Below are 12,819 nucleotides of genomic sequence, written 5' to 3'. Positions count from 1 at the left end.
TTACTTTGTCAAGCGCTAGACTTGCTTTTCTCCTCCATTTCTCCCCATGTGTATGGTTTTGAGATATCACCCATTTTTAGCTCACAAACACAACAGAAATTTGATCATCAATGGATGGATTTGCAATTCTCCAAGTAAAAGCAATCTCATTATAAAATCTTCAATATCTTCAAATTTGATACTTATCAATCCAACCTTCAAATTTCTATTTCTTAGCTTCTTCCCTTTTCTCTCTCTCATCTACATATAACCAACCATAATCAGATTTTGATATATAAATATAGGTATTTGGCCAAAACCCAAGAAATTAAGTCATCTTCTTCACAAGATTATATCCCCTCTCCAATGGCTTCCTTCTCTCTCTGGTTCTTCACAACTTGAAGCTTTTCACCATGTTTACAAAGCTCAAACATCTCACTTTATTGTTCCTCATGATTATCAACAACAACCTTATAGAACTTCCTATCGTTTTCAACCTCCCAAGAATTGAATGAATGGTAATTTTTCACTTTCTTTTTTCTTTTTTTCTTTTTTTCCTTTCGAGTTTTCTTTTTTCTAATAAATTTTCCAATTTTTTTCTTTGACATGTGAAATGGCTATGGAATTCACTGGAAAAATGCAGATCCAAATGGTAAGTTGGTAATTTTCCTTCTTTGTTCTTCCTTTTTTAACTTCCTACATTTGTCTAACAAACTCCATCTAATTATTTTTTTTAGTAGTACTGATATTTTTTAAATTAAAAAAAATTAAAATATTTTTGTTTAAAAATAAAGATTTTGTCATGTGACATATATATTGTAATGGGACAAGTAGATGATATAAACAAAGATATGGATATAGTCAGAATGCACTCATTTTTTTTAATAAAAATATTTGAAGTGTTTTAGTAAAATCATTTAAAATTTTAATTTGTATACCTAATTAATAAGATTTTTTTTAATAATCTATTTTGAAAGATTAGAATTAAGCATCTTGTAAATTGCTCAAATGAAATAACAAAACGACACGAATGATCATCTATTCAACACAAAATAAAAAAATTTGAAACTATATCGTTCCCTCTCATTGTTCTATATCTAAGTTTGAAATATTTCAGGTCCAATGATATACAAAGGAATTTATCATCTTTTTTACCAATATAACCCTAAAGGAGTCGTGTGGGGCAATATTGTGTGGGCTCACTCCACATCAACGGACCTGATCAATTGGGAACCCCAAGATCACACTATTTACCTATCAGAATAGTCCGATATCGAGACTGCTGGTCGGGATCCAGCACCAACCTCCCCGGCGACAAACCAGTGATTTTGTACACAGGAATTAACCCTAAAAACCAACAAGTTCAAAACTTGACTGTCCCTATGAATCTCTCTGACCCATATGTAAGAGAATGGGTGAAATCCCCAAAGAACCCTCTCATGGCCCCCACCTCACAAAACCATATCAACTCTAGCTCCTTCCGGGACCCCCCCCCCCCCCCCTGGCTTGGCAGCGACGGGGAGTGGCGAGTCATCTTTGGAAGCAAAACTGACGCCCGTGGACTCGCCATCATGTACCGAAGCAAAGATTTCGTTCGATGGGATCAGGTCAAAGATATATATAGTCTTAATCAAACTCTTTTTTGACCTCTAACTTCGAGGATATATTTAATGTTTATTTATGATATTGTTATAGGTTGGTCACCCTCTACATTATAAGGATGGGATGGGGATGTGAGAGTGTCCAGATTTCTTCCCCGTGGCAAGAAGCGCTCGGACCGGCATGGAGACGAGAATGAACGGACCACACGTGAAGTACGTGCTGAAGGTGAGCTTGGATGATACCAAGCACGACGTTTATACAGTTGGAACATATAATTGGGAAAAAGACATTTACATTCCAAATAAAGGGTCGATAGAAGGTTACAATGGATTAAGATATGATTATGAGAAGTACTATGCTTCAAAAACATTCTTTGATAGCTAGAAGAAGAGAAGGGTTTTGTGGGGCTGGGTCAATGAATCTTCAAGTGTTGGTGATTATATCAAGAAGGGATGGTCCGGTGTTCAGGTAATTTTAAGTTCATCAGTCAATTCTTAAGAACATATTTTATAATTTTTTTTAAAAAATATTTGGATACATCTTGTGTTGCACCTATTTTTTATGCAACTTACTTAATTGTCAAACCACAATTTATTACCTGATAATTTTTTTTAAAAGAATAATTTTGATTCTTTTGACTAGGAGTGATAGTCGGTTCAGTTTTGTCGGTTTTGGGGCCAACCGAGAATCAAATGAAACCAATCGGTTTTACAGAGAAGGGATCCAAACCAATATCCAGTAAAGAACAAAACTAGTGGATTGGTTTTACTTGGATCAGTTTATTATCAGTTTGGTTCTTGATTTTTTTGTATTTTTTTCTTTTTCTTTCATTTTTGAAATTTTTATTTTCACTTTGTTTTGAAGGGTCCTTTTTACTTATTTTAAATTAAAATCGGGTCTTTTTTTATAAATTGAGACTTTTTATTCTTTTCTTGCCGCTTTTTTAAATAAAAAAACATACATACACACTCCATAATAATTGGTCTAAACATCAAACATATATGTACCATAATAATTAAAATACTAAAAAAATACCTAATGTAGAGTTTATTTTCAAGGGTATATATATTATTGGTTCAATTCGGTTTTGATTGATTTTTCTAATAAAAAATTGATCCGAACCAATACATTTTGGTTTTTTCAAAATACAAACTAATATGTCCACTTTTATATTAAAAAACCAAATAAAACCATTGGATCGATTTGGATTTTCAATTTTTTAGTTTTTTATTGCACTCCTACTTTTGATTATGTGATTGGAGGGAGCTGCTGCATGTAGATGGGTGCAACTCAAAATGCACCCAAGTATTGCATTTTTTAAAATTATAAGTTTAATTACCATCACTAGTTCTACTCCTACCTACACCTTTCTTATCTTATTATTACCTACATTTCAAATATGTTATTTATAAAAAATCAAACTAAAATTTAAAAACTAAAGTCTTGTTTGGTAATCATTTATTTTTTTTTTTTTTGAAAATGAAGCCTATTTCATCAATATTTCTTACAATGATTTGCATATTTCTTAAGTACAATAGTTGAATTCTTAGGCAATTTTTTTTTTTAAAAAAATGAAAGCTACTTTTTTTAGTTTCCAAAATTTGGGTGATTTTTTAAACAATTGGTGAAAAGTAGATGACAAAGGAAGAAGTTTGGAGGCAGAAATAGTGTCCATAAGCTTAATTTTAAAAAAAAAACAAAATAATTATCAAACGGAACCTAAAAGATTCCGCTATAAAGTTGAATTTTGTTTACACTTTGATCCCTCCATTTGTGAAATATTATTTTATGTTTTTATGTAATTATTGAATGGGTAAAGAAAAATGTTGGACGATATTCTAAGATAGTGGAGAAAATTGATTAGTAGAACCAAATGAGGGATACATCAATTATTGGGTTACGATTTTGTAGACAATTCCAAGGGCTGTTTGGCTTTATGCATCTGGAAGCCAACTCATTCAATGGCCAATTCAAGAAATTCTAAAACTTCGAAACAACAAACTTAAATTGACAAATCAAGTATTGAACAAAGGATCAATGGTTGAAGTCAAATTTGTATAACCTAAAACGATGTGATGGTCCAAATTTTTTTTTTAAGTCACTCCCCTACCCATCTATTCTAATTTTCTACGTAAATTCTAAATGGTCTCTACATTAGGATAGTTTTGGAAGTATAGTGGTATTTTTTATATAAAGGGCAATGTTCATAAGCATATTTATAACTGAACTTATAGATTATTCATGTGCCAAATTGTCTTATTGATTTACATTTTTGTTGAAGTGTTGATATAATTAATGTCTCATTTTTATTTTTGATTTTTGGTTTTTGAAAATGAAGCACATAAACCCTCGTTTTAACTCTAAATTTATTGTTTTGTTATCTACTTTTTACTAATGTTTTCAAAAACCAAGTCATAATTTTGAAAAAAAAAAATAGTTTTTAAAAATCTTATTTTTATTTTTGGAATTTGGTTAAGAATTCAACTCTTACACTTAAGAAAGATGCAAATCATGGTAAGAAACTGGGAGAAATTAGATTTAATTTTTAAAAACAAAAAATAAAAAAAACAATATGGTAATCAAACGGGGTCTAAATTTACCATAATTCACAAATTACTTAAACTTTTGGGTCAATCAATACTTTAACATAATAGTATATGAGCAAGAAGTCCTATATTTTCAAACTTATGTAATGTCATTCTCACATGTAAGAGAAAGAGTATTAAAATGTTAATTTCATTAAATTTATCATAATTCGTAAATTTAAGTTTAAGTTTTTAAGTCTATCGATGATTTAACAACTTTGAAAGCAAAACAAGAAATGGCAATGTCCATTAATATTATTTGATATTGTGGTTTGTTTGTTTTTGGTATTGTTAATTACAGGCAGATGTTGAGGTTTCATTCAAAGTGGAAAACTTTAAGAAAGCTCAAATGTTGAAACCTAAATGGAAAGACCCACAATTGGTTTGTAGCCAAAAGGGAGCAGCTGCAAAGGGTGGAGTTGGTCCATTTGGGCTTCTAGTTTTGGCTTCAAATGACTTGAAAGAGTACACTTCAATCTTCTTTAGAGTATTCAAAGGATATCACAAATATGTTGTTCTTATGTGTAGTGATCAAAGCAGGTATGAAAAATTATTATTATTATTTAACGAGAGTTGGAATTAGGGGCGTTCAAATAATTCGAACAACCCGGACTACCCAACCCAAAATGTAAGGATTGGGTTGGGTTAGTTTTGTTCTTGGGTTGGGTTGGGTTGTGAGTTGGTTAAAAAATAAATCTGGGTTGACCCAACCAACCCGAATTATATATACATATATGAGATTTTAGTTATTAGTCATGTGTTGAATATAAATTTACATATTTTTCATTAAAAATTAAAAAAAAAAGGTTATAACTCGAAAACCCAACCCGAATTTTAAGGGTTGAGTTGAAAGTTTATTTGGGTCATTTGGGTTGCCAATTAAACCAACCCGAATTTTCGAGTTGGTCCAAACAATACCTTCAACCCAACCCATGTACCCCTAGTTGGAATAATGTAAGTACACGTAAGAAAAAAATTAAAAATATTAAATTTTGCTTCAAATATTATGGTGATCACATTGAATAATTATAATACAGTTATTTATTCGTTTTAAAACTTTTTTTTTCATGCTTAGGTCTTCTCTCAACTCGAACAATGATAAGACCACATATGGAGCATTCTTAGACGTGGACCGAACTCGTGAAAATCTTTCACTAAGAAGCTTGGTGAGATTATTTATAAATTCATGCATTATTTCTACGCAAAACACATACACTAGCTTAGTAATTGTTGGGTAGAGATCAAACTATCAACCTTTAGAATCGTAATTATTGTTGTCTTATAATCAACTTAACTATGTTCAAATTGACACTTATTAATTTATGATTAACTTTTGTTTAGGAAAAATTACAAAAACTACCCCTATAGTACAATAGTAGTTATAATTATACCCTAAAACTTTCAATTATTAAGTCCTTACAAAATTGTAAAAATTGTAGTAATTGTATAAGTTTGAGGTTCAATTTTTGTTATTTGGGGGGTCCAACTTCTAAAAGTATTATAAGTTTGATGATCCAATTTTGACAAGGATAGAAGTTTAAGAGCCCAATTTTTACTAATGAAACTTTAAAGGTGTTATTGTAACTTCTACGATACTTCAAGGGTAATTTTCCTAATTTGCCATTTTGTTTATTATCCATATAAACAAAATAATAAAAATGAAAAATGGTACAAAATTTACAGATTGATCACTCAATAGTTGAAAGCTTTGGATGTAAAGGGAGTTTATCCAACATTAGCCATTGGAGACAAAGCTGGTCTCTATGCTTTCAACAATGGAACACAGAGTGTGACCATAAAAAAACTAAGTGCTTGGAGCTTGAATAAAGCTCAAATCAATTGAACCAAAATCCCATCAACTAGGAAGGAAATGAGGGAGGGGGACATTTTTCACCATTTTTTTTTCTCATTTGTATAATATATATATATATATTATATAGTGCATTTTGGATAACCCAATTGGATAATTAAATTTATTTTATAAAATTATTCATACTACCCCTGAATTTTGGGGTAGGTTTCAATCCTGAGCTTAGATTTTAAAAGTTTTATTTTTAGGTTTCAATTATGTGTTAAGACTTTAAAAGTTTTATTTTTACTTTTAAATTTTGAAACTTATTCCAAAAAATTACATTTAGAGCGTTTGTTCCTTTAAAATAACCGATATCTTTTGAGATGAAATAAATGACAACATCAATAATCTTAATATTTTATAAAATAATATATCAAGCACGACTTCTAATTTTTTTACACATCAATTATCACATTAATTTCTTTATATTTTTTAATTTTAATTAACAAATTTCAAAGTTTAAGGATAAACTTCAAACTTTATGAACTATCAAAATCTAAGACAATTTCCAAATACAACCATATTTTGTATTTTCCACAATAAAATCAAGCAAAATTAAAAATGTATGTCCCTAGAAAATTAAGTCTAAGAAGTTGTTATTAGTTCCTAATTTTGGAAAATAATACTTTTTAGTTTTGCATTATGTGGAACAATTGTTCAATACTTAATAGAATTTTAGCATGACACATTCTATTAAGTAGAAATTTGGATAAAATTTATTAGGTGAAAATTTATAAGTTACACTATAAGAAATCGTACTTCTCCCGTGTCCCAAATCGCTAGGAAATGGTGAAAAATACGTCGAGAGAGATGGATCGTCGGGAGTTTGGTCGGAAAAAAGTCCGTCAAGAGAGGAACTCCCGATGCAAGAAAGGGTCTGTCGGGAGTTGTTTCTAGAACTCCTGATGGCTAGTATATGTTGTCGGGAGTTCTAGGAACTCTCGACGTGCTCTTCTATATGTCGAGAGTTCTAGGAACTCCCGATGCGCTCTTTTATGCGTCGGGAGTTCTAGAACTCCTGACGATCTGTTTTATTCACCGGGAGTTCTAAAACTCCCAACGGCCTATTTTATTCGCTAACTCCCAACGCGCTAAAATATGTGTGGGGAGTTCCTTCATTGGTTGAATAATGGCTTTTAATTTTTTTTTTTTATTTGTAATTTGTAATTTTTTTAAATTTGATATGAATAACCTATAAAGCATCATTAACCAACTCAAATAGATTCACATAATAAATAATATAAACAAACTGAAGTCCATACTATAACAAATAAATGAAAAGTTACAAGATCCTACGATAAAACAAAGTCGATACTAAATAAAAGAAATTTGTTTTCAGAAATACATAGAAGAAATAAAATTTAAACAATGTTTATAAATACAAAGAAGAAAACAACATCTGGAACACAGCATCTTGAACAATCGTCCAACTTCATCTTCGAACAACATCCTACAATAAAACAAAAACATTCAAATGACATAATCTTTTATAAATAAGAACGATTATAACAACACGAACACACCTCCCACAACATGTTCAAACTTCATAAACATCCATAAACACATAAAAACTTCAAGTTGAACGGAAAAATGAGCAAAACGAGTATAATCAAACTCTACCCACCCCCCACGACATTCCCGATGCTCACAAACATAAAAAACCACACAAAAACCTACAAGTTCTACTCCAAAACGATTATAACCAAACTCTATTCACCCCCACAACATATTCAAACTTCATAAACAAGAATGAACACACATAAAACTCAAACTTTCTCCTCAAAACAATCTAAACCAAACTCAACCCACCCACCACAACACGTTCAAACTTCATAAACATTCATAAATACACAAAAACTCCAAGTCCAACGACAAAACGAGCAAAACGAGTATAATCAAACTCTACCCACCCCCATGACATTTTTGACGCTCATAAACATAAAAAAACACACAAAAACCTATAAATTCAACTCTAAAATGATTATAACCGAACTCTACCTACCCCACAACATATTCAAACTTTATAAACAAGAACGAACACACATAAAACTCAAACTTTCTCCCCAAAACAATCTAAACCAAAATCGGCCCACCCCCCACAATACGTTCAAACTTCATAAACATCCATAAACACACAAAAACTCCAAGTTCGACCCACCCCCCACACACAATAACGACAAAAAACACATCAAAATTCCATTGTTTGGCTACCATAACTACAAGATAGCCAACAATTCTTTATCATAAAGCTACTAAGACATAACTACTTTGCTATCATAATTGCAGGATAGTAACATATTAGATAACTAAATAATGAAGTAATCATACCTAATTCGATGACCCTCCTCTTTGTGATAGTATCATGTCTTCAATTAATTTTTTTTCATTTCTTCCATTTGTCTTGCATGATCCTCTCTCATTTATTTTTGAACGTCTTCAAGTTCCTTAATCCTCGACTGAGACTGTTCGAAATTGACTCTCAATTCCCCCACCTCTCTCTCCATTCCTTGAGTAGATGACAAACTCGATGAGCTACTACCCCTTCTTGACTTAGGTTTAGGGCCCCAACCTAGGCCTTTTGAATATTCGAGTCGTCTATCCAAAATCGTCTCACATATTTCATCTCTTGTTAGTGGTTAAGAACCTTATGGAGTAGAGTTGGATTGTAATTCTAACATTTGATTCTGGACATATTAATTAAATGTGTAAGTACGAGCGACTGAAATTAGAAATGAAAAACAACACGAAAGTAAAACAAAAAAGGTTACATGTGCATTTTCAACTGCCTGGTTCATGAACTTGCCACCTTTAGAGTATTTCCCTAAATAGGTCAACACGTCCTATTTTCTCGACTTCCTTTGCCTGCAACTCTGATTGAATTTGCAGGAACGACTTTGATCCGCCTACGTGATCGAACGGTAATTTCTCTCTGTTCTTCCTATTCGTCTCCGACATTTCCTACATTTGAACAAAAAATTAAAAAACAAATAAAAAATCAAATATTCTATAATAGTAAATGAAGTAAATGATATACACCCTAAATTATTCTAACCTGAAACGCTTCACTCTCGAAGTGGTCACACAAAAAATATCAATATTTTGGTATATTTTTAAGCCTACTAGACAAGTTGGCACGTGCTTGCTGAGGATTGCCACATTTTCTGTAATGTTTGTGCAAATCTGCTCTAAATTCTTTGAAGGAAGTTTCATTTGATGTTCTACAAAATGGTTAACTCGTTGATTGGATAGATCAAGTACGAAATGAGGCTACAAAAGAATAAAGGAAGAATTAACATATATGATGTTCATGACTTTTAGCCTACAATTGACTCTAAAATAATAAACTTATAACTTACCAACAATTGACTCTTAACCAATTCCATAAACTCATTTGGAACCCCAACAAAAGTACGACATTGTACGGGAAATGAAATCTGACGGCGACACCAATCGTATTACTAAATCATACCGAATGTTGAGAAATCGGCTTCGTCTCCCCCTCACTTATCATGATTGGAATTCTCCCATGTTTTTTGACGTATTTTTCCAACTCGATGTTCCGCGAATCGCGCTTTCTCCGAGTGGATGCTGAGCTACTATATGAGGAATAAAAAATTTAAAACAATTTATGACGTATTTCAGTTAACTAAATATATTTCAAAATATACTAACCTAAAGTGTCACCCACAGAAGATCCCGTATTGCCTAGATATATCTTTTGCTTTTGGAATTCTTCATCAGCCTCATGTTGCCTATTAGGGGTTGACATCGTATCTATACAAATACAAAAATGATAAAACAGTATAAAATTAATATGAAATACGTGTAAACAGAGAAAGAGAATTTAGTAGATACATGATTATTCATCATCGTCATCTAAATCAAATTATTCATCAGCACTTAAACTGTTACTGGAAGATAATTGTTCTTCATCATCGTTTATGAAGTCATCGTTGTTTATGAAGTCATCATCGCCATGTCGAATAATTGGTCTTTCCACAACTATAGGATCAATGTCAAATCTGCATAAAGTAACCTCCTCAATGGTTTCATCCACTAGGACTCTATTGACAATTTCTTGTAAATCTAGTTGTGCATTTTCAACATCATCCACTTCTGGTACATCTCATATTCACTTATTTTGGATACTTAAACAACTTTCCAATTGCTATCATATTTTATGTCATAAATGTAAAAGACTTGTTCTGCTTGGATAACAAAGATGAAAGGCTCATCGACATACCAAAAGTGTGATGATTGATCGATTTGTATCCTAAATCTACATGCGTCCTATTACTTTTGTTGTTATATGTGTCAAACTATCTACACTTGAACAAAAAAATACGTCTTCTATTCGCATATTCGAAATCTAATATTTCGTTTACAAAACCGTAGAAATTGTTATCCACACTTCTGTTCCCACTGATCTCCCCGACCACTAGAACTCCACTATTTTGTGTAGCTTGACGATTATCACGCTCTACAGTGTGAAATCGTACCCCATGAACAATGCATCCATTGTAAGAGCACACATCAGATGAAGGTCTTATTGCAAGTGAAAAGAAATCATCGGAGATATATTTTATCTCACGCCGTTATAAAACCCGATAATTAATTATACATTAAAAATGACTACAAAAAATGAATCATCTCTCAACTTTCAATACTATGTATACCTGAGATCTGAACCAATCGGAAAATTTGTGTTGATGTCTTTGTTGGGATTGGTGTCCTAATTCTCCCGGAGTCTCGTAGTTTGTAATTTATATACAAAATATGAATAAAATAAGAGTTATTTTATCTAGTATTTACTCATATTCAATAAACAAAGCTCCATGGTTATTGTATGTAAACTTAAGCATGTATATGAGATATACAAATGGATCACGTCTTAAATGATAACCTAAATAGGTCTGTAGTATAAGAATTAAGGAGGGATACCTGATCCTGGTGATACTACGGATACGATCCGCTTTGTAGAGGTTTACAAGTATTGTGAACTACTACAGATGGTAGATCCTGGCCATTCATATAGAGACATGCGAGCGAAGGTGTCTTATACAAAGAGTTTATATAAGACCGAACCACGAGATGACTAGTCTCTGTATATAACGCCATTGATACTAGAGACTTACAACTCACCTAAATGACCATATGTGACATGACCTCAATCCTGAGTGTTTTAGGAACTCCTGCCTTTAAGGGTGGTTTTTTGATTAATATGAGTGAAAGTGGTTAGATTGCCAACTCAACATGCCTACCTTTTTAGGAACTTGTCTGATTTGGGAGCTGGGAACTTAGTTACACAAGATGGAGTTCACTTCTTCCCCGAAGTAGGGGTAAGTAGATAGATTGCTCCCTTAAGGGTAGATTCCGTGGCTTGAACATAGTGGCCACAACTTCTCTTTGGAAGAGAGAACTCAGTCATAGTAAGACTATGATTTATGTTCATTAGAGGGATTAATGGTACTTAAGAAGTTAGATGTAACTACAGAGGCATAACGATTATTGGCCCAGCTGTACTTACGAGTGATCTGTGAAGGATTATCGCACTGTGATTTATTGATATGGATACATAATATATTAGTAGTAAGAGAGTTCAGTTGTCGGTCTTTAGTGGAGTGTCTGGCAGTTAACGGATGGTGGATCCCGTGACTAAAGAGTTTAGTCAGTTATTCACATACCATTGGAACTTTGAGCTACAGGTTCATAAGGTCCCTTTGGTAGCTCAATGGATTCAAGTTGAGAATTAGTTCTTGGTGTTTATTTGAAATGTTCAAATTGACAAGAGGTAATTCGATTATATATGATATAATTGGTGTGGTGTATTAGATACATCTAGTGGAGGATTAATGTAAATGAGATTTACATTAAGGACCATGAAATAAAAAAAGAGCTATGGTTTATATGTTTCATGAGATGAAATATTAAAACTATAGGTTATAAATATAGTATGGTAAGTTAGTTATCATATATATTTATAATAATATTAATTATTGGATAGTTATCTCTTTTTTTTTAATAATCAATTGAGTGGGAGGTTATTGTTGGTTTCATGGTAATTGTGAGATAAAAGGAAAAATGGTTTCCTAAATTTAGTAGTTGATGATTGAGAGTTTCTATTCTTAGAAATTATTCACGGTGGCTATCAAATAAATGAGATTTACTAAACGATGGCTGAAGAGAGACTAGATGATCGTGGAGTGTTTCTATACGATAGTCACTCAGCTAGCCGATTAGATAAACAATCGCGAAGCTTTTGCTAAATGATCGCGGAGCTTCTTCTAAATGATTGGGCATCGCCTATATGATAAACATTTGCCATCTCCCACTTACTCAATCGTTTACACGTTTGTTCCTCCGGTCTCTTCCTCTAACCAAGTCCACACAGAGCCCACACTTCTGGATTTTCACACCGAGAATACTGAGGTAGCCATTGTGGTGGTGCCATACTCAACTCGACATAGTCGAGGTTATTGGAGGTCGTTCGCTGTGGTCTTGAAGATTGTTTTGTTCGTGGTCGCTATGATCGTGCGGTGTTGCGGTCGAAGTGTTGGAGCATTCATGATTGTCGTCTTGCTGTGAAGTGTTTGTAATCAAGGGTATTGAAGATGAGTCTTCAAAGGTATGTTAATTTCATCCCTTGATCTATTATGTAAAGTATGCTGTAATTTCGTATGTTGCATGACCAGTATTTTTCTGTTTGTTGGCTGTAATTGTTGTTGTTCATATAAGATTGAAATTTAGAACGATCATTCCGCTACTCATGAAAATCCTCAGGTTCGATTTTCTTCAGTCTTA

The 12,819-nt window shown here is 32.5% G+C and overlaps 1 pseudogene; it reads left to right on the top strand.

The window, feature by feature from the left end:
- Positions 1–379: 379 nt before the first annotated feature.
- Positions 380–6,009, top strand: LOC120086894 (annotated as a pseudogene).
- The last annotated feature ends 6,810 nt before the right edge of the window (positions 6,010–12,819 follow it).

Source organism: Benincasa hispida, chromosome 9 (genome assembly GCF_009727055.1).
Source record: "Benincasa hispida cultivar B227 chromosome 9, ASM972705v1, whole genome shotgun sequence".
Classification (NCBI taxonomy): domain Eukaryota; kingdom Viridiplantae; phylum Streptophyta; class Magnoliopsida; order Cucurbitales; family Cucurbitaceae; genus Benincasa; species Benincasa hispida.
The sequence above is the reverse complement of the archived record's forward strand: the minus strand, read 5'-3'. Positions and strand labels throughout refer to the sequence as shown.